This window comes from Canis lupus, chromosome 17 (genome assembly GCF_003254725.2).
Source record: "Canis lupus dingo isolate Sandy chromosome 17, ASM325472v2, whole genome shotgun sequence".
Classification (NCBI taxonomy): domain Eukaryota; kingdom Metazoa; phylum Chordata; class Mammalia; order Carnivora; family Canidae; genus Canis; species Canis lupus.
In genome coordinates, this window is record NC_064259.1 from 17,698,621 (window position 1) to 17,725,151 (window position 26,531).

The 26,531-nt window shown below is 45.7% G+C and overlaps 1 long non-coding RNA gene across 3 annotated transcripts in view; it reads right to left on the reverse strand.

Annotated features, from left to right (window-relative positions):
* Positions 1-26,531, reverse strand: part of LOC118351253 (uncharacterized) — a 112,063-nt gene that overhangs the window by 39,163 nt on the left and 46,369 nt on the right. Inside the window, exon 1 of one of the 3 annotated variants that reach the window (XR_004806418.2) lies at positions 3,089-3,252. The exons of the other annotated variants lie outside the window; for them this stretch is intronic. This is a non-coding gene — a long non-coding RNA (uncharacterized LOC118351253). Of the gene's footprint in view, positions 1-3,088; positions 3,253-26,531 lie in introns of those variants that run through there. 3 annotated transcript variants of the gene reach the window in all.

A 26,531-nucleotide genomic window follows, 5' to 3' on the forward strand; every position in this document is an offset into this window, starting at 1 on the left:
GTAATAAACTCATAGAACTTTCAAAGGTGGTGTTCTTTCCCTGTGTCACACTAAACAAGGATAATTTCTGCTTCACACACATGTGCCTTCTTTCACCATCTCTCACTGATCTCTCTGCTCCATGGAAGTTATTTATGTAACTTTATGAAGGTGGTCTTCAGAGAAGTTATGCTTACCAAAAATGTTTATATCTCCAAATGGTAGCTTTTGCTGAAAAGACAGTGAAAAGTTAGGTTCACATTTTCAAATTATTTTTGTGAAAATTTAAATGGTTTCAGATCTATTCGGGGCTTAAGAAGTTGAACGATGATGATGATGATGATAAAAAATAATAATAAACATCTATCAAGTGCTCTACACACTTTTTAATATATTAGCTCATTTAATCTTCACTGTATCCCTACTTATTTTGGAAGAGTGAGCCATAAAAAGATGATAAACTGAAGCAAAAAGCTACACTCTATCCCCCCTTCCTTTACCATCACATAGAACTACTTTAAATTTTTCTCTATTTACCCCAAGAGCCCAGGATTTAGTAACAGATTTTTAATGCAAATCAATTCTCAAAAAGGTGACACCTTAGACCATTCACCTCAACTAATACGAACGCATAGCATTTGTCTATCATCAAATCAGTGTGTCTTCCATCTTGGGAATCAAAAAGCAATGACAAGTTCAAAGCTCCAGACTCACAATCCTGCCTGGGAGACAGGAATCATCACAATTGAGAGCCTGCCCACAGCAGCATACATGGGAATGGAGGGGCAAGTGGGGAAAGGGTATGTCGGAGACCAAAATATGCACCCCAAAATATACTAGTCTAGCATGAGGATTATTTTGAGCTGAAAGCAACTGAGAAAACACAAATACAAGATGAGCTCTCTGTAGTCCCCCCACGCCTAAACATAGATCATAACTTCCCCTCGTGAGGGTGCCCCCTACCCCACCCCAAACCACTTCTTGTGCCAGGAAGGGACTAACAACCTTATCACCAGAGAGGAGATGGCACTAAGAAGTCTACACAAATGAACCTTACTAACTCATTCTTATCCACCACTATTTTCCCCACATATTTGCCTTCCTACAATTTGCCTCAGGAGCTCAAAGTTCCTTTCCTTTGTCTTGTCACTTTTCTTTAAATATATCCTCTTTTTCTCAGTCTAAAAGCCTACAATGCTAGCTATTTCCTTGTGCGGTCTTCTTTCTATAAAGTCCCCCTATGCCACATAAAACTTTTAACAACAAATAAATTTGTGTGCCTTTACTCCAGCTAGCCTGTTGTCATTTGTTTGTCTATTTGTTTGTATTGTTTTTCTTTTGTTTTGTTTCTCAGTCCTAGCTGGAGAATGTAAGAGGGTGAGAGGAAAATTTTCCTCCCCTACAGATAATCTATGAGGGTATCATATTCCAGCTCGCAAGAGTCAGACCTGAGAAACATTTCTTGGTTGGGTTAGGTTTAAGGCTGGCTAAAAATTAGAGTTTGAATCTACAGTTGTGAGATTTAGCTACGGTTAATGTCTGGGTCATGGTGAGTGTAAGGATCAGGCTATAGGTTAAATTGAGAACCTTGTTTCAATTGAAGCCTAGTGTCTATGTTTCAGTCAGGGCTAGACTTCTACTTAGACCTTAGAGTTAGTTTATATATTGGAAGCTGCTGAGATCTGGTTTGGGGTCACCATTAAGAGTTTAAAGTTATTGTCAGGAGTCCAAGTCAGCATCACAAAGATAGTTGGACACTCTATCAAAAGTAGTATTTAGATCTAAATTCAAACCTTAAGGAATGTCACCTTTTAAAGTTCTGACAAAATCCTGGATAAGAATCTGTGGTCAGCCTGTGTTTGGGGTAGAGATATGGGACAGATTTATGTATGTTGACAAGGTAAAGATGAATCTGAAATTGCATCTCGTGGGGACAGCTCCACAAATGCAGAAGGTGGACATGACTGCTGCCCAGAACAACTTTACCCTGGGTCCCTGGTGTTACTTATGGCCATGAATAAGGAGCACCTCAGATCATTGTACTTCTTTCCATCATGAGTCACCCTTCCTCCTGGCTCGCTTACCCTCCCTACCCTCAAACCAACAGCTAGCCTGTCAGGCTTTAGTAAGTCAAGGAAATCTTGGTTATTCCATTGATAAAGATAAGAAATCACTTTGATGTCTTCCAACCTGGAGCAGGGAACAGATCCAGGCCTGGACAGATTCTGTTTGTGAGTTTGCACCTCTGTGCCCCAAAACACCCCTACACTGCAGCCTTAACCCAAGCAGCCCTGATTGTCCCTCATCCAAGGTCCGTTTTTTCCATGTAGCTAGATGCGGAGCTGAATCATTCAGCCTCTAGGGACTTCCCAGGACAGTGAGTGGTGAGCACTGCATCCCAAAATAAAAGGAATAAAGAACAATTTAGACTAATGGAAAATGCCAGGGCAGCACTGGCCTCACCCAGGTACCACCACCGTCTCCACTCTAGTGATGGTGATTGGGTGTTGTCTAAAGAAGAGACCAGGAAACTCATGAGTAAAATCAAACTGCAGAGTTTGATTATAATGATTTATCTGTTGAGAAATACCAGGGATTAATTTTGATTATCAGTGTAGAAACAACAAAGAAAAATGGCCCCAAATGAGGAAGGGAAACACCACATAGCTCAGCTACACAGCAAAGTTTAAGACCACAGGGATACTTGGCCTCTGTTAGGAGTCCTGAAGCTGCCAGAGGGTCTTCTCCACCTCTTTCCCAGGACAGCAGGGTCTGATCTGCACAACAGGTACCCACATTTTCTTCACAAAACTTTCCTGGGACCCATTTGCAAAAGCAGTCATAAACAAAATCACCTTTCTCCACTGGAAAAACACTATAATTAGAGGTACATTCCTCACCAAAGCGAGTACAAGAAAAGAGAAGGGACAGGGGGGACCTGGGCTTTCATTCACTGTGCTGCACTGAGGGGTCCCCTCCTTCAGGGCTCAGGCTGCCACCTGTGAAACAGGGATGGCTGTGCCCATTCCCCCTCACAGGAGCACAGTGGCCACAGTGGGTAGAAACCCTGCTAAGGAAGCCAGGGAGCTCAGACAAACACATCCATTACCTTCTGTGATCCCACGTGTGAGTCTCAGGAAGCAGTGACCTGGCGACAGCGGTATGTACTCCCGTCCTGCAGGACTGACATGGGGGGGGGGGTGGCAGGAGATGGGGAGGAGGCTTTGTCCAACTGACCCCCAGTCCCCAAGTGTTCTTACCACACAGCCTGCATTTGTCCCTTCCTAATTTGGGGCCATTTCTCCTTGTTGTTCCTACACTGATGACCGAAATTAATCCCTGGCATTTCCCAACAGCTAAATCATCATAATCAAACTCTGCAGCTGCCAGATCTGCTGACTCAAACCCCCTATGTATTCATATGATATTTGCCGGGTAATTACAGAATAGAGGTAATTATATTCATGACTCCATTACTTTCATAATTCCAGAGACCCAGAAATCACTAAAAAAAAAAAAAAAAAATCTCACAGGGTGCAGAGAAGAAATTCCTTCAATAACAACCCTAGCCCACCTCTTACCCTGTTTGTCCTCTCTCTGCAAACCTTGCCACTCAGCAGTAGCCGCTCCTGAAGGCAGAGAGGAGGGAGAAGAAAAAGGAGACTGACACCTAACGCTCAGTTAGGACCAGAAAGTCTATGGGTTGTCGAAACCAATGTGTGTTAGTTATAGGAATGCAGGCTATGGTGTGAGTGAAGCCCTAAACGCCAATGAGTCCTCAGGGGCTTCACAGTGAAGAGGGATGGTGCACTCATGTCACAGTCCATCTCGGGTGGTCCCCATCGGGCACAAGTCTCATGCTCACGTGGGGCTCCAGGCTCCCTCAAGCTCATGGTTCTGCCCACCCCAAGTCTTCATTGGCTTCTCCCATCCACTGAAACATGGGGAGATTTCACTGCTTTGGCTCAGACGTGACACTCACGGTTCCACTCGCATTCCTACTGGCAGCAGCTCATCGCAGGGTGCCATCTAGGTGCCAGCGTATGGGTGGAAACAGCCCCGGGGGTCAGCCGATCCCAGGGGCAGCTCCATGCCCTGGTGGGGACCTCACCCCCTGGAGGGTAGCTGACCATTTGTGCCACCCAGATCCTCCTGACAGGGCCTGAGTGAGCCTCGGGGGTACCCATGAAATGATGGGTCCACTGCAGCTGGACACCCTGAGGCACAGATCACAGTGATAAGTATCCTAAACAGATGATGCAGAAAATTCGTGATCTCCTTCTGTTATTGTAGCATCCAGAAAAGACCCTCTCGCAATCATGTCCAAATGGGACCTGAAGCTAGTCCCGGGCAGGGCATTTTGCCTCTCCTGTCTCCTACTCCCCTCTCCTGCATGCTGCTGGACCCCCAGATGTCTCCCAGCATCAGTCCTCTCTGCAGAGCATCTGCTCCCCACACATGCAGCCGTGGGCCATGCCCCTCTGCAGCCGTGGGCCTGGGCAATGGTGACCCACACGGCAAGGATTCTGGTCACCCGTCAAAGGGCAGCAGGATGGCCACTGAGCCAACAGAAGAGGAGAAGGAGGCAGGCTGTGATGGCAGAAGTCAGGAGTCAGGATCCAGTCAAGCTCTACACATGGTGCCTCCCCTGGGGATGCCTGTTTAAGGTTGGTGGCGGCGGCAAAGGAGGCCCAGGAGCAGAGGCACTTGAGAGCATGGCAGAGACTGGTCCTCTGGCCTGGAGACCACAGGAAGGGCCCTGCAGCTGCCTGTATTTGGAGCAGATCCTCCAGGACCAAGCCGGAGGTTGGCAGCCTCCTCGAACCTGTCTGTGAGCAACTTGGGGTGGGAGGGGTGGGGGGCCCTAGGCTGAAGGGAGCACCAGCGATGAGGCCAGACAAGTTCACACAAGGGGTCCACTCGAAGCATCTCACCCACATCAGAAAGGCCCATAAGCCCAGAGTTGATTGCCCAACGGACAGGTGGTGTCTGCCCCACACGTTTCACGTGTGGAACACTCAAAGGAACTTTTCCCCATTTCAAAACTCCAACCTCATGGCTATCCTATGCTTCCCATTCTGCACTTTCCACTTCAGTGTTCTTTTTGTTTGTTCCAGAAAAGAGACAGAATTAAGTTTTACTGCACTTTTACACTTGAAAGCCTCTACAACTAAATAGAGCTTCTCCCCCAGAACTGCTTTTGTGGGCTGCTCAGAGCACCCTACAAGTGGGGCAACCAGGGGCAGCCTTCCTGCATGGAGCACCCTACCTTAGCTCCCAAAACTGAGCGCGAGTACCTCCCCCTGGCAGAGCCGTCCTGTGGGGGAGTTAGAAAACAGGACAGGGTGCCACGTCTAGGGCAAGAATAAGCATCTTCCAAATGAGACACCATTCTCCAAGTATGTTTCACCTATGAAACTCAGGATTTCCAGAACACTGGTGGAAAACTTTGTTGGTCTAACATTACAATTTTTGATTCAAAATGCAGTATCTGGATGCATCTATTGACCACCAATAATAAAGAGCAAGTCTAATTTCTTTCTTTGTTGGTTTTTTTTTCCCCAATTACTCTTCAAGTAGAAGGGAATGGGCCTTTCACTGCCCTCCCTTCTCTGGAGCCTCCTGTGTGTACTACCTGTCTCTGCAGTTCCCTTATGTCTCATCCATCCAAAACTCCAGTATCCTCCAACCTCAGCCATCTGGAGCACAGCTGAGAAAAGAAAGGTCCTAAAAAGGCAGCTGAGCACACAGGTTAGACGCACCAGGATCTGCACAGAGACATGGAAGCCTCAGCCTTCCTGTCACACCTCCGTTTCAACAGCTCCGTAAGTTTAGTCCTTAGCCCATGGCATGTGAAGACAGCAGTTGGGAAGGGAATAGGAATTACTACAACAGACAGGAAGGAATATTGGTAGCAATGAGGGGTAAACAGACAGAAAATCAAGAAGCAGGTGACAAAAGCTCTAAATCACAGTCAGCTGGGTGGGTGGCTGATGCCTAAGCTAACAGCCCAAGGCTTTGCAGGAGCCGGAGGGTCTTGGAGGAGAGGTCCGACCCGAATGGAGAGAGGAGAGGAATCCGGTGCAGCAAAAATGCCAAAGGAGCCAGTATTTGTGTTTGGAGGAAAGGCAAAGGAAAGAGGTCAGGGTGGGAGAAGGCATCTTAAAGGCAGCGCGTGGAAGCCAGGCCAAGCTGGCCTGGGCGGGCGAGCCTGGAACCAATCTGCTGCAGTGGTGTGTGTTGGGTGTGAGCGTGGGCGCCCGTGCACACGAGGCGGGGGAGCGATGGAGGGCACAGATGACGAGGACAGCTCTGGGGGCTGCGAGGCAGGGGCATTCCACAGGGCCAGGGAGCACCCCGGGTCCGAGCAGGGATGTCATCAAGGCAGGATACCTGCGGGCCTGGGGAGGCCGTGGCTCAGACACATCATCACACGGATCCAGAGTGGCAGAGCCGGGAGGGACCCAATTCATCTTCGGATCTCACTCCCTATTTGTCACAGGCTGACACTGAGACCTGGATGGGGGTGGGTGGCAGTGGCGGTAACAGGTCCAGCGAGCGGGACAGCCAGGGCTAGCTCCGAGGCCCCCGCCTCCCCGCCCCCATGCTGCTCTTCCTCCCCCTGTCCCCCCCACCCCGCGGGGTTCCCAGCAACCATCCTTGCCCTGTGCTGGGATCAGCAGGGTCTCTCTTTACCCTGAGCTCCCCCAGCAAGCTGGCCTCCACCATTTAGCCTGGACAGAAGCAGGCAGTGGGGCGCCTGGCCGGCTGAGGAGTCGGGAAGCTTCGTTAATCATGCTTTCAGAGCACTTTGCAATGCAGAGATGAAAGACGTCTGAGGAGAGCAAAGTACAGCCATTACAATCTCCATCTTCCTAATTGAGGAAAATGAGGTTATTTCCAGATCCTCTGTGATGCAATGGCAAATGTGCTTGATAGGCCCGCGCTAGGCTTCTCCCCCCGCAGCTGCTCGGGGCCAGCCGGTGGAGCGCCGTGTGGAGGGCACCCAGCTCCTCGGCTGCAGGTTCGGGCCCCACCACTTGGGCGTGCCCCAGCGGCCCAGCATCGCCCCCAATGCCTCAGCCCCGAGAAGGGCAGCCTCGACAAAACATCAAAGTGGGGCGCCTTCGTGCGGCATGAAGTCCTCCTCTGCACTGAGTAATTGGAACAAAACGACCCAGGTAGTCTTGCTGTAACATCAAAGCTGCGTATAATAACCTCACAGATGAATTCAAGAGTGAATACATTCACAGCCACTGCTCAAGTTTGAAGTATGCCATGATTTTTTTCAGCTTCAGAACTGAGCAGGGAGAAAAAGAAAAATCACCAGCCATAGCTTTCTTTGTTAACCAACTGCCTCCCCTTTCAGGCTGCAGTGAAAGGTGTGGGCCTACAGCCTTTAAGTAACAAGAAGTCAGTCTAGGAACAGCGATGTGGATGGAAGACCAAGACTCAGAGAGGGGCTCAGGGGAAAGATCCCGAGGGTAAAAGATAAAACATCCTAGTGAACACGTATGCGCACAGAGATGCCTGGGTGGCTCAGTCGGTTGGGTTTCTGCTTTTGGCTCAGGTGATCCTGGAGTCTTAGGATCGAGCCCTGTTTTGGGCTCCCTGCTTGGCAGGGAGTCTGCTTCTCCCTCTCCCTCTGCTCCTCCCCCTGCTCATGCTCTCTCTCTCTCTCTCTCACTCTAAAATAAATAAATAAAATATTTTTTAAAAATAAAACATGGGGCAGCCTGGGTGGCTCAGCGGTTTAGCATTGCCTTCAGCCCAGGGTGTGATCTGGAGTCCTGGGATCAAGTTCCATGTCAGGCTCCCTGCATGGAGCCTGCTTCTCCCTCTCTGCCTGTGTCTCTGCCTCTCTCTCTCTCTCTCTCTCTCTCTCTCAATCTCTCTCTCGAATAAAAAAATAAAATCTTTAAAAAAGTAAAATAATAAAATAAAATAAAATAAAATAAAATAACATGTATGTGCAGAAACACAAACTCTCGCCCGCTGGAGAGGCCACTGGTGTGGGGGAGGCTGAGTGCAGCATGGAGGGGCACTGTCCAGAACATCTGTGATGGTTCATCAAGATCATGGTGGAGGGGCTAGTCGCCTCTGTGGCTTCCAAGGAATGGCTCCCTTGATTTAGGCTAGAAGACCAGAGGCAAGCATATATTTATATTTATTAAGCTACCAAAGGGAGGAATCCAAAATTGGTAGCAGAGCTAATTCAGAAGTAGCAGAGCTGTATTACATATATTTCCAGAAACCAGTCATCCCTCTGGGATGGGATCTCAGAGGTCACAGTCAGTGCGACCCAAGAATAGGATTCTGAGGTATACTGTGGCTAGTGTCTACAAATAGCCGTCTGTGAGATAATAGAGAATATACTGGTCTCTGGACCCCTCGTTCCTGGCACAGAGCTCCCAAAACCCCTGTAATTGCCCGGATGATAGAATTGTCTTTTGTTCTACTGAGGCAACTCTGGGTGGGCTCCAAGATCAAGGCTGGTCACCAGACAGACCAACCCATGAGTGGAAACCTGTAATTTCCAGCCCCATTTTGCCCATTCTCCTGAAAAAGAAGAAGTAATAAAAATGGAGATACGATCAGTCATGCTTTGCAATGAACCTTTCATAAACTCCCAAAACTATAAGATTCAAGGAGCTCCTGGGTTGATGAAGATACAGAGATCTGAGGAGTATGGTGCACCTGGAGAGGTACATTCCCTGTGCATCTCTTCCATCAGGCTGTTCCTGAGCTATCTCCTTTTATAATAAAAGGTAGTTGAATAAGTAAAATGTTTCTCTGAGTTCTGTGAGCCACTCTAGGAAATTAATTAAACCCAAGAAGGGAGTTGAGGGAACCTCCAGTTTATAACCCATAAGTCAGAAGCACAGATAACAACTTGGGCTTACAATTGGAATCTGAACAAGGGGTGGTGGTGGCAGGGGCGGGGGGCAGTCTTATAGGACTGAGCCCTTTCCTTACGGGACTTAATGCTATCTCCAAGTGGAGACCGTCAGAATTAAGTTGAATCACAGAACACCCAGCTGGTGTCAGAAATTTGCTTGTTGTAGGGGAAACACCCACATGTCAGAATTATTTGGAATCAGAATGTCAAAATCATTTGGAATACCACTAAAAACAAAGCTTTAGAACACCTTCTGTCTCACTGCTGTACCACATACCATCTGCTGCTCTCTGCCCTGCCTGAACTCCTCCATTTCCATTGCCCCCGCCCCCGCCTCCCCCCCCACCGCCCCCAGCCAGGCCTAACCAAATCCCCTGGGCTTTGGCTTCCTGTTGATCTTAACTCCCTGCCCACCCTCTTCCCCCAGACCTAGATGTGGCCTTCTGCCAATACATACATTGCTACCCATTCTTTTGTAACTGTCATGCTATAGGGATTGCAGGTCAAATCAACATATTATTTATTCAACCCATTTCACAGTTGATAAAACAAAGGGTCTAAGAATATGACTGGCCTCTTCAGTGAGAGAATATATGGATGGCACATTACGGCCAGAACCGATAGGAACATCCTCTTCACAAATCAAGAGGTCTTTAGATACACTATCACCCTCACACCAACTCTGTGATGCAGCACTCTGGAAACCCTCACTTGATAGCTAAGAACACAAGTGTTGAATGACCCAATGAGCCCACATGCTGCAGGGCTGCAGCCTATTCCTAAAACTCGTGTTCTTCCCCATTTGTCTTATAATCCCTTGCCCATGATTATGGACTGAATTCTGTCCTCAAAAAAGATGATGGAGGGAACACCTGGGTGGCTCAGTGGTTGAGCATCTGCCTTCGGCTTGGGTGTGACCCTGGAGTTCCGGGATCAAGTCCCACAACAGGCTCCCTGTGACGAGCCTGTTTCTCCCTCTGCCTGTGTGTCTGCCTCTGTGTCTCTCATGAATAAATCAATAAAATCTTTAAAAAAAAAAAAAAGATGATGGAGTTCTAACCCCCAGGACTCATGAATGCAACCTTATTTGGGATTAGGGTCTTTGCAGAGGATCAAGGTAAGACGAGGTCATTGAATGGCCCCTAATCCACTAGGACTATGCCCCTATAAAATAGGGAAATGTGGACACAGAGATAGACATGCACACAGAGAGAATGCCATGTGCAGAAGAAAGCAGAGATGTGGAGATGTATCTACAAGGAATGCCAGGGGTTGCCAGCCAACCACCCACCAGTGGCTGGGCGAGAGTCAAAGAACAGACTCACCTGTCACAGCCCTCAGAAAGAACCAACCTTCCCAACACCTTGATCAGAGCCAAGAGACAGTAAATGCCTGTTGTTTCAGCTGCCCAATTTGTGGTACTTTGTTAGCTGCCCCAGACAATGAGCACACCTCTATTATAGGCATTTCAACCTTTTTGCTCTTACTGCTCATGTCGATGCCACAGGCCTTCCCCTAGGCCTCCAGCCCAGGGCAGAGTCAGAAGGAAAGCAAACCACCAAAGGGTTCAGTCTCTCTAATTTGCCCTCCTTATACTGAAAATAGACTGGTTTCTGGAGATTCTCATATATGCCCTCTAATCCCAGGTCCTGCCCACCCTACACACACACATACCCTCTCCAGGCACCCCACAGAATTGAAGGACCTGGGCCAGCTCTAGCACCCTGGGCAGAAGACAGAAGGGCCAAGGCAGCCTCTCCTGTTACTTGAAGCCACCACCTGCCATCAGTACCTTTCCTCTGTCAGTAGGGTCAGCAGTGTCCAGGCCCAGCCAGTGTCCCCAGATGGGCTCACACTCCTCCACCCCACACCCTGAAGGCCACATCAGGGTGCCCTTACCTGCCCCATCAAGGAGATAAACGGTTCCTGGCTGCCAAGGCTGACCACAACCCTGAGAGCACAAAATCTTTGTTTAGAGTACTTGGTGCTAGTGACCCTAGAGGGTACTGACTTTCTTGTCCTCTGCTCCTCAGAGGGCCTCTGCTCCTTCACTCATAAACTTCACTACTTCCCACCCCACTGTTCTAAAGAAATTCAATCACTTTTATAATCACAACTGTGCCTTATCTGTACACACAAAAACCTAGAGGATGAGTCTCCTTCTGCTCCCCTCTGCTTTGGTTCCTCATCTTCACCAAGCATCACAGACCCCCTGTGATGTCCTGTCAGCTCCAAGGAGGCCCAGGACACCAGATAAAGGAATAGTAAGGTCGGGTGTGCTGTGATTTGCACGGGCATCTGCATGAGGCACAATCCTCATCTCACTAACTTGGCACCTGTGCGGGGGGCTCTAGCCCCAGGGGCTGCTTCCCCGTGTTCTGAGTCTCCTCTAACAGCCCCTCCAGGGTCCTCGGGGCACGAGGCTGGCAAGTTCAAGCCACAAGAAAAAGAAATGCCTTTGGATAAGTTATTCACTCAGGAAACCATCATACTGAATGATGTCTATGAAAGCCCCTACCTCATCATAATTCTGTCCTAAACAGAATTTTAATTTTTGTTTAAATTTTGTGACTAATTGTGAATAACAGAGCCTTATTGACGCAATTTTGTGTCACAGTTATTTTTCCTATAAGGAGTGATTTTTTTTAAAGCTTGTCAGTTCAGTAGGATCACACTCTGTATAAACCAGAGTTACTTTTTTTCCTACTAATACATACCTGATTTTACAATGTGCTTCATAGTAATTCCTGTAGAGCCCATTCCTTTTCTACAAAGTGAGTGCTGGAGTTTATTTTCTGATCAGTCAGTTCCTGGCCCCTGCCCATGGAAGGTCACTACTCATATACATATGAATTCAATGCAGGAATGAATGACAAAAAAAATTAATTTAAAAAAACCCTCCATTATATGAAGTATTTGAAGGTTTTTCAGCATCTCTAGGACATTTTGAGCCTCTCCAGGCTACCTCTGAAATGTTCAGGATTTGAGAGGGATTTGAAAAAACTTGAAGATCTCTAAGAATGTGAGAAAACAATTAATGACTTGGAAAATAGGACTCCATAAAGTAGGTTGGGAATATGGCCATATAGTCTTAATAAGAGACCACTGAAGAGACATGAATACTTTAAGGAGCCTTTGAGTCTAGCATGAAATCATCCACATCTAATCTACTTTTTCATTCTTTTATTACTAAAATAAAACAATTGTCTCTTCCCCTTCATTTCTACTCAATGGCCTCGTCCCTACCTTTGTCTACTTAGTGTTCATCAACTCTGAGAGATAGGTCTCTGGTAGCTTCCCTGTCTTAACTGTCACAGTACTGTACAAGTGGGAGGAGAGGCAGTACAGGGGAGCATGACCAGGTAGCCAGGTAATAACCATCTACCCACCCACCACTCAATCCACACTTCTGCATTTCCAGCCAGTACCTCCAAAGTGCCCTGCTTTATCTGTAGTGTCTCCTACATCTTCCCCATTGCAAACCCTATAATCAGAATTATAGATCTCTTTCCCCACCTCCCATAATATGCACTGTGTCCACCCCCCATGTGGTTGCCTCCACCCAGACATTCTTCCCCTTCACCCAGACATACAAACATCCCCATCCTGTGAGATGTAGCTCAAGTCTCTGGCTTTCCACAGATCCAATCTCCTTCTGGCCCCGGGAGCAACCCTTCCTCTAACTGCTTGCCTACTACTGCCACCGACTGTTCCCAAAGCATGTAGACTTATGCAGAAATTTATATTTTCATGTAGACATACTTTATCCTCATGACTCAACTGTAAGCTTCCCAGAAGCCCATGTGTTGAGCACATAGTTAATATTCAATATATATTTGCTTATGTGAAGAACTGTAGCCAAGCAGTCCCTATTGATCTTGAGAGTGGAGTAGGGGAGCTAAAGTAGAACACATGTGGGTCACACATAAAAACAATTTTATCACCTTACTACTTGTCTACTTCTGCTTCATCATACCTATCCAACATTGTTGGCAGATATTCCAATATTCTTGAGAAGAACATAAAACAAGTATACAGATGAGTCCAGATGGCACTCCCACCAATACATCACAGCTCCCTTTCATCTGGAGACAGACTTGTCTCACCTGCTCTTTATCCTGCTCCTCTCAGGGTTGCCTTGGGGCTTGGCCCTTTACTCCCTGGATCTTGAGGACCATCATCCATCTCTCTTTCATGGGTTCTCTGTCTGACGGCATGGGCTCCACCCTAAGACTGATGAAACTGGTCTACCTGGGGCCTAGACACTAGCAGTTTTGAAAAACCCTGCCTGTTTCAGCCAGTTAAGACCTGCCGCATGATACATCTCCACGATGAACTGAGAGGATGAGGGTTGCCTGCTGAGAGGCAATGTGGCACACAATGTGGCAGTGCTACAATTAAATGAGATACAATATGATTTTCCTAAAATTCAAGAAAAATAATAAGTTCTCTGCAAGAGATACTTCCTGGCCTCATGTTCCAGTGTCAGGTCAGCCAATCCTGTCTTTGGAAAGAGACCCTCAGTACTTCAGGTTTTGACCCTCCCCACTTTTTAGCCCTGAAGGCCAGCTTTAATCTCCCTTCTGCTCACCAGGGCAAGGCTTGAGACACTATTCTTTCCATTACCTGGTGAACTGAATCTGGAAAAACACCACAGGCACTTTCAAGTGAGTCATTTGGGTGGGGGAGGGCAACTCTCCATGTTCACTTCATGGGGACCCAGAGGGAGCTGTGGCACCTCATGGTTCTTGGGATATCCTCAATCACACACAGACACACACATACACGCATGCACACGCACACACTCTCTCTCTCTCTTCTCAAGAATATACAATAAGTCTCAGATACAGGATTTAGCACAGCCTGAATCCCCATTAAGAAGAGAAACATTTTCCTGAAGACTACATCATCTATAAAGAGTTTTTTCCTGAGCACTGTGAAAATTCCTGTGCATTATTACACAGAATAGCTACTGGCCTTCTCTCCCCTTCCAGACTATGTCCAGGGGTCCAACAATGCAACAGAAATGACTGATGAAATGAAACCATGTGCCTTTTAGGGTCACATTCATATACCCAGAGACCCTGAAAACCACTGGCTTGTCAACCCTGACTACATGGTAGCATTACTTTGGGTGGGGGGTGGAGAGTAGCTTTGAAAAGTTGTCCATGTCTGAACCTAACCATGTTCAATTCAATGACCAGCTCTGGAGAGAGGCCCAGGCATGACTGCAAATCACAATTGCAAATGCTTTAAAAGTAAAGCTTTCCTTACCTTACAACAGAAATTCCTAGGCAGGGCAGCTTCTCTCCTGGTCTCCATTCATAGAATGGGGAAATAGATGAGGTTTATTTTTTGTTGCCTCCCTTACCAAGAATTGAGCAATCCTCTGGAGAAAAGGTAAGAAGTGAATGTATTCGTACTCCCAGATTCACAAAAAGGATAAAGATGCAGCAGTGTAATGGGCTGAATTGTGTCCTCCCAAAATTTATGTGTTGAAGTCCTTATCCCAAGTACCTCAGAATGTGATTGTATTTGAAGATAGAATTTTTAAACAGGGAATTACATTAAAATGAGATCATTAAAGTGGCCCCTATCTCGTATGACTGGTGTCCTCATAAGGAGAGGAAATTTGGTCATAGAGACACAAAGGGAAGATCATATGAAGACACACAGAGGAGATGGCTGCCTACAAGCTTAAGGAGAGAGGTCTCAAAAGAAACCAACCTGCTGACACCTTAATCTTGGGCTTCCAGCCTCCAGAACAGTGAGGGGAAAAATTTCTGTTGTTGAAGCCACTCGGTACTTTGTTACAGCAGCCCTAACAGACAAATACAGTCCCTTTCCAGAAGAAGCTAGCAGCAAGAGTCTGAGACCCTACGATGATTGACAATGAGTTAATGGTAAGACTTGAGCTGGGTCCTCACTCTAGGAAGCTGTGGAGACTTTTTCCAGAGCTAAGAGCACATAGGTATCTTTTTCTGTCAGCAACGCTTTAGTTGGAGTCTTGCTAGAGGAAAAAAAAATATCACAACTATGTTTTAAGAGCCCCCAGGTCACTTCCATCCCCAGGGGCCTAAGAACGGCTAACTCTGTCCCCATAGGGCCTTCCGGTTTCTTCAGAGAGCCGGGCTGTCCCAGCACCTTGATCTGGTGGAGGATTGCATTCCCTGCCTGGCAGAGCCAGCCCCCTCACTCTCCTGAGTCCTTCCCATTCAGATTGTATTCTGAAGCTCCCTGTGTGGGGTGTGAAATGCATGAATGCTCTCAAAAGAGCATCTTTCTCCGGGAGCCTGAAACTGTGACAAAGAGGGCATCTTCACCTGTGAATTAGCTTGATTTTTTCAGCTGCCACTGCTGGCTTCTTCAACAGATGAACCGGCCTCTCTACAAATGGCGTCTCTGAAAGCTGGAGTAACACTCTGTAGCTAATAGCACATTGCTTCCTCTTCTACTTCTTTTGTGGGGGTGTTGGTGGGGGAGGGCTAAAAAATGTTTTCTTTTAGCAGGCAACTTGAAAAATGCCCTTCCAAAGAACTGAGTTGTCAGTATAAACATCTAAATGAACCTTTATTAGAACTATAAAAAAAGTCTACTTAACATGTAATTGGACCATTCTTCATGCTTAAACACATTGTTAAAATCATGTCAACAGCGAAGTTAGAAACCCATGGTAAAAGGCAAACATTTTATCTGCAAGCTCCATTTTATAGCCTGGTAAGATGAGATCACATCCATCTCTGTGCCTTTCAAAAGATGATAGGAATTTGCCCAGGTACCTCTACAGCATTTGATTTTTTTCCTCTCAGATTTACTGAAATTAGCTAATGGAAAAGTCACCTGAACAAGATCCTTGCACAAATGCTTGCTGTGAGCAGGATGGAGAGATGCACTCAAGTCCCCCACACCCCAATATGACTCCATTTCTATTCCCTTACTAATCCTAATGTTCATAGAACTGTTTATTATCAACCAGTTTATAGATCTCTAGTTAATATTTGCTCAGGGTTTATGTTGATTTCTCAATACATGCAATTTTCTGGTTTCATCTTTATCTTTAAGGATTAGATTGGATCGAGCTGCCTTGTAGTAATTTAGTTTTTATCTTATGCCTTACAGTTTTATGTTCTTGTAATAGCACTTGCTTTTCCTTTTTTATTTAATTAAATATATCTTATTTCACGACTACAGCATTTTTGTTTTGAGTTTATTTATTTAACAGCTGGCAGGGTGCTGGTGTTTTGTAGAGGGAACCACGCTGGGTATTTTTAGAAATTCAGAAGTTGGGGAATGCACCAGCTGAGAAGATGCAAGAAAAATCTGAACTTGGGACATGAATGCTTAGAGATTAAACTTGGATTGCTTTGGTTGCCTGATGGAGCTCCATAGATTAAGTCCTTAAAACAAAACAGAAACAAAAACAAACAGACAACAACAACAAAGTATATTTAAAAGTATGTTCAAGAAAGATGTTCCAACTCCATCTTTGCCCTTCTACAGAACAGCTGTCTCTGTTCATGGGCTCAGCCAGTACAGTAAAGTAATACCAGGCATTGCTACTGCCTTAGAATTGCCTCCACATCGTCCACAGAAGGCGCTGTAGATCTGTGAGGCTTTCTAGACATCTGAGCCTCCAGTGACCAGCTCGGTTCAATGGTCCTGTGGACACAAATTTTGGATCCATACAAGGCACGATCAGATGTACGTGTACAGGTACCTCTAGCAATAGGACAACTGAGGCACATGACTTGCTTCCAATATGGACAAACGAGATTCAATATACAGCTGAGGTCCACAGCCCTGCCTTCCACCTGCTGACCCCACCAGGCCACTTTCAGGCCTAAAGCAATAGCTTGAAGCAACAGCAAGGGCTTCACCAAAACTTGGGGCCAATGCAAGTCCAGTGAGATAGCTGGGGCATAAAATTTAATGGGGGCTCGGATTTGGGGGTCAGGCAAAGCTTGTACAACAATAGGTGACACCTCTTTAAATTCTATGCCCAGGTCCCTTGCTGGACTCGCTCTAGCCCTGTGGTCCCCTCTTGGATGTATTGCTCCTACAGCCACTGCCACACTCAAGGTCCCAGGTAGGAAGCCACTGTGGGTCCTCAGGCTTCTGGTTGCATCTGCACCTGGAACCATTTGCAGCCATGCACCCAATGCCTGTCCTCCATCCTGACCCAGAAGCCTCTGCTCTGTGGTCTTTCCCTAAGAAGCACCATCATTCTTTCAGGTTCCCAGTTAGAAAAACCTTAGAAGGTTCACCTACATTTCCCACTCATCCCATTGGACCAGAAAATCTTGCTGACTCTTCTGCACTCTCTCTTTCTAGAGCCACAGCTCCTGCTCCTGCTTTAAATCAGACTCACATCGACTTACAGCTGTGTTATTGCACCAGTCTCCTAAATGGCTCACTGCCTGGAGGCCTACCCACTTCTAGACCATCCTCCACACAACTGGTTTTTAAAACATAGTCCCTGGACCAGCAGCATCAATATCACCTGGAAGCCTGATAAAAATGCAAATTTTCAGGCTCCATCCCAGAACCACTGAATCAGAAACTCTGGAGGTGGGATCCAGCAATTAGAGGTTGAATCTGCCTTCCTGATGCACACTAATGTTTAAGAATCATGCCTCTCTGGTACACAGATTAAGCTAAAATCTATGCTACTTTCTGGCTTAAAACTCCTTCAATGCCCCTCTTCAGACGAAAGTCAAATTCGTTAGCCTGGCTCTCCAGGTACTTTGCAATATGTCACCATCCTACGTCTCCAGTCACATCACTTACTGTTATCCATAACTTAAGGTCCAGTCAAGTTGCTTTCCAGACTAACCCCCTGGAATGGACAGCTTTCTCCTTAGTTACCTATTGTTCTCCAGGAATAACATCTATGTGTCCAATAACCGTATTATTCTGTTGAAAGCATGCCCACAGCAGTGCTCAGAATCCTGGGGATAGATAAACCATGCAGGAGCAGGGGACATTGCTCAGAGTGGAAGGGAATTACCATGGGCTGAGTGGCTACCACTGGCCAACCCAGTTGCTGATTAATTCCCCTATAATGTCTCACTGAATACCCATCAAAAGAACCCTATGAAGGATTGATGGAAACTAGGAGGCCAGTATACCCAAATCCTAAAGTGAATAGGGGAGGAGAGAGCCTCCCTGGGAGAGTATAGAGTAGGAACAGTTGTAAAAAGATGAAAAGTAGGGGGAAAAAATCCATGCTAAACCCAGCCCAGAGGCCAACACCTTCCTCCCGTGTTGTCCTGGAATCCTAGAATTCCAGAGCCAGTCTGCAGGGCCCATCCTGTACGTTCCTCAAAAGATTTTTTTCTTTGTTCACTGTTGCTGAAGCAACAAAATCAAAGGGGCCATTGTCTTAGGCCCCTGATCCACAGACTCAGCTAAATCAGGTAAGAAGAACCAGCCCCAGAAAGAACATGGGAAGCACCACGGCTGGAAGACTGGAGGGTGAACATAGGTTCAGATGTGGGAGCCCAGGGTTCTCAGCGGCAGGTCTGCCAACCTCGCATCCTGTGACCAGACTCAGGGCCCCAGGCACTTCAGACCCCAGCGGTGGCCTGTGCTTTGCTGAGTGTGCATGTAACGAGGTCACTGAATCAGCCCCGACCTCCGGCCCATCTGACATAGGTGTCTGAGTGCAGCATCACACTCAGGCAAACTCTCCACACCCACAGGCATAATGAAGTGGTCACCTAAAGTTTCGGTAGCTGCAGAGCCGCTGTCAAGCCAACCTTCACATCCCAAACCCTGCCAGGCGCCACCATCCTTCCCAGAGTCTCTGCCAGAGGCCAGCATGAATCCTGCAGGGCAATGTGGGTGGGGGGCTGCTTCTGAATTCTTGCTCTTATAGTCTGAGCCTTTCAAGGGTGTTTTGCCTTTCAGATTTATTTCGGCGAGTTGCTGTTAATTGTGTTTTCAATTAGTTATGTTTAAAACATCTTGCGATTTGGGCAACTGAAATTGCAGTGCATTAATAATTATTAAACAGAGGTTCTAATCCATTATTTATTGAATAAATTTTTAATACTAATGCAGAATCCATTGTCACTGCCACCATGAGTTTGGCCATTAAGGAAAAAGCTGACGAAAGGAAACTGAAGCTCCAGGATTCTTAAGTGAAGGCCTGTGGAGCAGAGCTTCCTGGAGGAAGGACTGGCAGCTGTTTCTCTTTTATGTCTGTTTAATCAAGGCTTTGTTGCCTGGAGAGACAGAGGGAGTTCCCACATAGTAGGTACTCAGTAAATGTTTGCACAAAGAGCGAATGAATGAATGAGTAAATAAATGAATTTAAGAGGAATTAAACTAGGAGAGACTCTTTAAGATCTAAGATCCTTTCTATTTTAACCATTAACAAACACAGAGCATTCAGCCAGGCAATGAAGTGTCCGTGACGGATAAGACAGTAATCCCTTCCCTCTTAGTCTGACAGATCATCATTACACAAATTTAAATATAATTATAAAGATGTAGTAAGCCAAGGTGGCACAGAAACCCACGTGAGGAGGTGAGCCCTGCTGGAGCAGTCGGAGGAGGCTTCAGCAAACAGATGATGTTAGGTCCCAGGCACCAAGTTTTCCAGATGTAGACACGAGGACAGGAAGGCACAAACATGGGTGCGGTCAAGGTCATGAGGAGTTTGCTGGGAGAATGAGGAAGTGACCTGGAGAGAAGGAGGGGGCAAGAACACAGGGCTCTTGTGAGCCGCGCTATCAGGTTTTATTTCCATCCTGCAACAAACCCACAGGTGGGGAAGCATTGACTTCAGGGCAGGCATACCAACCCCATTCTACTGTGTAATCTAAGCAACAGGCTGAGGGGGCTTGGCTAAAGTTGCAGTGACGGTGAGAAGCAAGGGGGTGGGGAGCGAGAGTGATGTAGTAGCTACAGGTATGGAACGGAGACTCCCCAACTCGAGGCAGAGGGTGAGGAAGGCAAAGAGAAGAGTCAGAGATGACTAGTGCTTTGGTCATGGCGGTTTTGAGGAAGGAGGACTAGGTCGGATATGTGTTACGGGAGGCAGGGTGACACATGCAACTAAAAACTTTGGAGATGTTAACTTTGAGGTGCCTATGAGAAATCCAGGAAGAAATCCAGCAAACAACTGGACATATAGGTCGGCAGATCAGTAAGAGATACAGATTGAGCTCCAGATGGAGGATCATCACACAAGGACGACTGGTTTAAGCATTGGTTCAGAATATACTCTGTCCAACACTTGACTAGATAAACTGCCTGCTATGAGAAGTCATTTTAAAAGATCATCTATAGGGGCATGTGGGCAGCTCAGTTGCTTAAGTGATGGGAATCGAGCCCCATGTCAGGCTCCCTGCTTAGTGGGGAGTCTGCTTCTCTCTCTCTCTCCCTCTGCCCCTCCCCACTATTCATTCTCTCACTCTCTCAAATAAATAATCTTTAAAAAATAAAGTTCACCTATAGAATTTTTTTTAAAAGGATATCTAGACATAGGGAGAGTCTAACATCTCTGTCTAGGGCAAAGAAAGAGATACAATGAGAAAATTAAGCAGCAAAATGCAAAGGGATTTTTTTTAGAATCCACACCAGTCTTAGACTCAACCCAAAAAAATGGGTCAACTAATATTACAAAACATCACCTCTAAACCTTTGGGACTCCAGGGATTCAAAAGTGACATCATACAACTCCTCTCTGCCTCATCAAAATCCCTCAGAAGTTTTGACCCCTGGTTCTACCTCCCTGCCCCACAAAGAAAGTCTTTCCAGATCTTTCTCTGATGAGAAGACTAGAGTCTCTACCCCTCTGGCGACCTCTGATCCTCTTTAGGCTCTGAGGCCCATGTGATCTCAGCACTGTTAATTTGTCCTACTCAACCATACACTGATACATGAAATCTATACAGGCCACAACCCAGCCCCAGCCTCACCTGAAGATTCCAGCAAGGCCTAGGACAGGGCTAAGCACATACAATTTGCTCTGGTAATTTCTGGTTCCCTAGGAACATTGTCAGCCCTGGGAGCCTCCCCTTTCCCAGGGTGGCTTAGCTTGGTCAAGCATAGAGATGAGCTGTGAGGTAAAATGGCCCATTGGATCCAGGTCTTCACACATCTTCTGCCAAGTTCTAGCACCAGTGAGACTCTGAGCCCCTTGCCAGCTGGAGAGAAGACAGAAGGAGGAAGCAGGAGGAGGTGAGATGGGTTCAATTGGGTAAAACTCCACCTCCCTTCTCTGGAAATACTTTGGAATCCCTCAGGATAGACACTCAAAGGACATAAAACACAACTCCTATGCTAAGGAAAGTACAAATGAGAGGTATAATATCAAAAGATGGGAAGCAGTCATGCCCACCTCCACGGGAGCTGTATGGTAGGCCAGCAAGCTCAGAAGTGAGGTCTATAGGAGCTGGCAGGGGCATGAAAACAGTGTCCATGCAGACATAGTGTGGAACAGTAAAAAGTGAGCCAACCCAGGAAGCTGTCTCCTTCCTTCCAGGAAAAATTCACCATTTATTTCTTTACTTATTTTCCTATATGCTTCATTAATATAAGCTCCTTGAAGCCAGGAACCTGAATTTCTCACCTTTCTACTCTCTACAATGCCTAGCAAAGGGCTTGACACACTGTAGACACTCAACAAATTGCTACTGAATAAGCAAATATATAAGGCCTATTTGTAAGAAACTATTTACTATGAAATAGTTGACGGTTTCATAATGAGCTTCTAACCCACCACCGAGTTGGCAGGAAAATATAAAACAATACAGTGTCAAATACTACTGAACAGTGCTATGTGACTTCTTAAATACATGCTACCAACCCAAGGCCAACAGAAAGAGAAGAAGGGAGAATCAGGTACAAACGCAAAGGCCATTGCATGACTATGTGATTTTTCAATTGTGTATTTGGGTCAGTGTCTTCCAGGAGAGACCGAAGATCCATTAATAACAGGTGGATTTTAGGGAAAGTCTTTTTAAAGGAAAATGTTGTGCCTTGTGAATACTCTGTGTCCTCAAGGAAAAGAAAATCAAGGAAAGAAAAACTGCAATCAGCCTACTCAGGAAGAATTGGGTTGGGGCCAGGAAATCAAAATGAGAATGAATTTAACATTTGGCGTTGCTAGAACTATCAGGAGATGCCTATATATATATATATATATATATATATATATATATATATACACACACACACACATATATATGCTTATATATAATATATATTATATATAATAAATATATATATATTTATATTTTTAAGAGAGGGAGGAATAAAAGGGTGGTAATCTTTGTTAAAATTACACCAGCTAATGAACAGCAGGAGTGGAATATTCTTTTTTTTTTTTTTTGACTATTGGATATAGTATCATCATGCCACTGAGAGATGCAGACCACTGTCATATTCAATAACTGTATCAGCAATGAAACATATAAAGATCTTAAAATTACATGATCTAATTTAACTTACATTGACAACCTCAAAAATATTACTACTGTTGTCCCTTTCTACAGGTGAGAAATTAAGAGTCCCCAAGTTAATCAGAGCTAGATCTAGGGTTCAAATCCATGTCTTCTGACTTCTGTATTTTTCCTTCTCTGTGTGGCTTGGAGAACTTTCTGATGGCAAATTCCCTGTAGGTCTGGGAAATGGTGGTGGTTCTTATCCCTGGGTGAGATCCCAGCTCACCCAGAAACCAGAGCTATAGAGGCCTTTGTGTCTCTTCTATCCAGTTGATACCTAAATCTCATAATTAGCATATGACACACCCACTTTTTCCAGGCATGGATTCATGGTGGGGCTAGCCCCACTTAGAAGCCACAGAGAGGTTTATCTACAATAGAGCTGCCTCATGACCCTATCAGAAAGAGATTCATAGTTGGAATTCAGAAATCAAGGAAGGAATCACATGTCTGAAATTATTACACCTGTAAGAGGCAGCTTTAATGGCTTGTCCCTAGATTGCATAGGGACATTGCATTGTCCCTGTTCTATCCAGGCCCCTCTCCTCCTAGCCTGCTGCTGCAGCAGCATACTCACTGTGATATAGAGAATGAGAACAGTTCGCGCACAGTATTATTGTGAGTATATGCTGCAAAAAAATAAAAATAAAATAAAAACAAAAAGACCATGGATAAGCACTTGTTAATGCATCCCACACTATCTTGGGAAGACAAGCTGAAGACTGGCTCACCCCTGACACTTCCCTCTGTATGGCTGACCGTGGACCCCAGGGACTGAGTGAGAGGGAAGGCAAGGATCCCGGACTCAGTGCATTGGTAATGGTTTTCCAGAGAAACAGAACCAACAGAATGTATAGAGAGCTTTAGGAGAGGAGATTTATGATAGGAACAGGATTACATGGTTATGGAGGCCTGGAAGGGCCATAGTCTACCATCTGCACACTGGACAATCAAGAAAGGTTGTGTTAAATTCGATCTGAGTCCAAAGGCTGGAAGAATCAGGAGCTCCAAGGTCTCATGGCAGGAGGAAATGGACATCTCAGCTGGAGAGAGAGAATCAGCCCTTTCTTCACCTTTCTGTTCCATCCAGGCCCCCAAAGGATTGGATGATGCCCCACTCCCACTGGATCATCTTGACTTGGTCTAATGAATCAAATGGTAATCTCTTCCAGAAAGACTCTCTCACACACATATCCAGAAATAATGTTTGACCACCCTGGGCATCCCTTAGGCTAGTCAAGCTGACATCTAAGCTTAATCCTCACACTCCAGATGCCCTCCAGCATCAGAACAAAGCTGCAGCCAGGCTCTGTCACTTGTGTCTGCTTCCTGAAACACAGAAGAGCATCTGTCTGATGGCGCAGATTGCATTGCATTCCACCTCTAATTGTGCCCACCCTGCCCTGATTCAGACAATAAAAGTATGTCTTAAATGAAACACTCTCTCTCTTTTCCCTTGATACTAAACCTTCTCATTTCTCCTTCTCTCCTCTGCAGTTAGTAACCTAAGTTGGCTTGGAGCTAAATGACCCAGTTAATACAGCCTGGATGAAACATGGCTGATGATAAAAGCACCATCCTATAGATTAAGGTGTGGCCCTAATGGCATCGGGGCTATTGCACATTGCATCATTTTCCATTCTGCTACAAGTTTAAGTTTCTAGGTCGAGAACTCAAGAGGCTAGCAGGCTCTGGATCACCCAAGGGAAACCAAGATCACCTAAGTATGACCTCACCTGCCATACGGTTTGTCTTCCCCCAGGCCTAGATGGATGAGCAAGAGGTTTACCTTGTTTATTAAAGGAGTGATGCTTTGTCTTTTAGAAAAGCATACTGAAATATTTATTGAGGAAATTATGTGATTTACAAGATTTGCTTCAAAACAATGTGGGGGATGGGGGTGGGAGGATGTGCCTGTGGTGTGGGTTGGGCAGGTGAGGCTTAAGTAAATCACTATGGGGACTGGTTGATGGGTACATGAGGCTCCCTAAAAGAGTCTGTCTACCTTTGTGTATGCTTCAAAGATTCTTCACAAAAATGCCACTTTTTAAATAGCATGCTTTAAACCTGAGAAGCTTTAGTAAACAGTCCTAAAGAGCACGTTGTTAAATAAATAAAATTCCAAGATGTGCTTGGTACCTCTCTCACTAATTCAGGCTAGTTTGTATTTATTGTTTAAACTAGTTTTTACATCCTGAGTTCATCAGAGGACTTCCTTTTAATTTATCCTAAATCTTTATTTCAAAAACAGTCCCTCGAGGAGAGCTTCCAAATTACAAACCAGGTTCATACCCATAGACTTTTTGGCAGCCTGTCCCCAGCCTTCTCCCACCTTAGCCGTGAGCAGATTGTTTTCCTCACTGGCCAATTTAGAGAATGTAATGACTCTACCACTTTCTCTCTTTCTTTTTCACCTGGCTGTCCTGGACCTCCGTGCTCAGGTAAAAGGAGAGACCGGAGACTGCAGTCATGTTGGTGACTCTAATCTCCTCTGGAAAAAGGTTCTAATTGAGTGAAAAAGCATAAGAATCTTCTTCTCCATTGACCCATACCCATACATAAACTGCTGCAAGAACCATGGGGGCCACATCTCAGGTACTTTGTTTACCAGCCCATAATACCCAAATTATAGGCCTGCTGCTTGCAGAAAGAGTGTGCAGAAAAGCCAGTCCTATCAAATCATAGAAAAGGCCTAGCCACCTCAATCAGCATATGCTCTAAACTTAGCTAACTGCCTGGTCCCGTCAGGCCCCCCACCCCACATCTGTGCAGTCCTGATACCTTCCCGTTCTTACTCTAGCATCTTGGGAATGTCACCTTCTATCTAGATCACCCCATTCCAATGATGATAACATTTCTAAAATTGGTTTGTATGTAAATTAATTGGGATTTTAGTTGGAGAAACAAGTACATGTGTATGCACACAAGCTGATTTCCCTTGGGAGATTCTGGCTACAATTACTACCCAATTATACTCAGGATCAGCACTGACAACACCTCAACCCAGCCACTTGACACTCGGTTCCCCTATGCCACCCTGAACACAACTCAGGGTGACGACAGCAAAAATAGACCTCACTTCTTAGCTCTCTTTCTCCATGTCTCACTGAGCACGAGAAATGGCTTTTAGAAAAAGTATGCAATGGTGAGTGGGGCAACATTACCAGCTCAGTGCCCCATGTGCTCTAAATCCAGGGCCAAGCAAGGGTGGAAAAGGCCTACTTCTGCTACAGAGTAAAAGACAGAAGGCTGCCCCTCCAGGGATAAAATATGTGTTTTCTCTGGCACATGTCTTCTCCTTCTTCCCCTATGCACAGTTGCCTACTACTTGGTTAATTGACAAACAAATTATCAAATGCTATTTGATGGGATAGTCACATCCCTGGGCAAGAAATAGTTTCCTGATATTTCCTCCGAACATATTTTTTACACTACATTTTACATTTACTTGGCACAAAGACAGGTTCAGATAAATGAGAACAAATACATGTCCCTTTGGGTCTATCCCTAAGATCCCGCCCCCTCTAACCTAATGACAGTCTTTCTTATCTAGGATTCTCATGAGCTGCCAAATGTTTAGTACATAGGCCTGGATGTCAGTAGCAAAGGATAATCAGCCTTCAGTAACTCCAGGTTTCTATCCAGGAAATAAATATATACTACTGAGAATCCTACAGTATGCTTTTTCAACCTCCAAGGAGCCAAAGGAAGTCCTTAGTTCCCACAAAAGAAGTCAGACCACCCTTCCCAAGCTAAGCTGCAGCAACCATGGTATTCCCAAGTTCTCTCACGTGTACATTCAGTCAACTCCAGCAGGCAACCACTCTTCCACTTCCAGACAATCTCGAGTCATTCCAATCCATTAGCCTGTGAGGATGGGGACATGTAAGTAATACCTCATAAATGCTTCCTATGCTTCCTAGAGAAGGTAAGACCAATGTTAGTACAAGAAAGTCAATTAGTGCATCTTTAGATGACATCACTCCCCACTTCTCCTAAGGAAGTTTGACCTAGCGAGGCAAGTTGGGTTTTTTCCCCTAATGTTTTTTAAAGACATGGCAACTGAGATTCAAAAATTAAGTCATTTTAAAATTTTAAAAAATACTAGGCACTCAATAAATAGCTAATTAACACAGAAAATGAGACAATCAGACAGATACATCATCAGACTTCACCCTCTTCTTTGCTTCTTCTCTTCT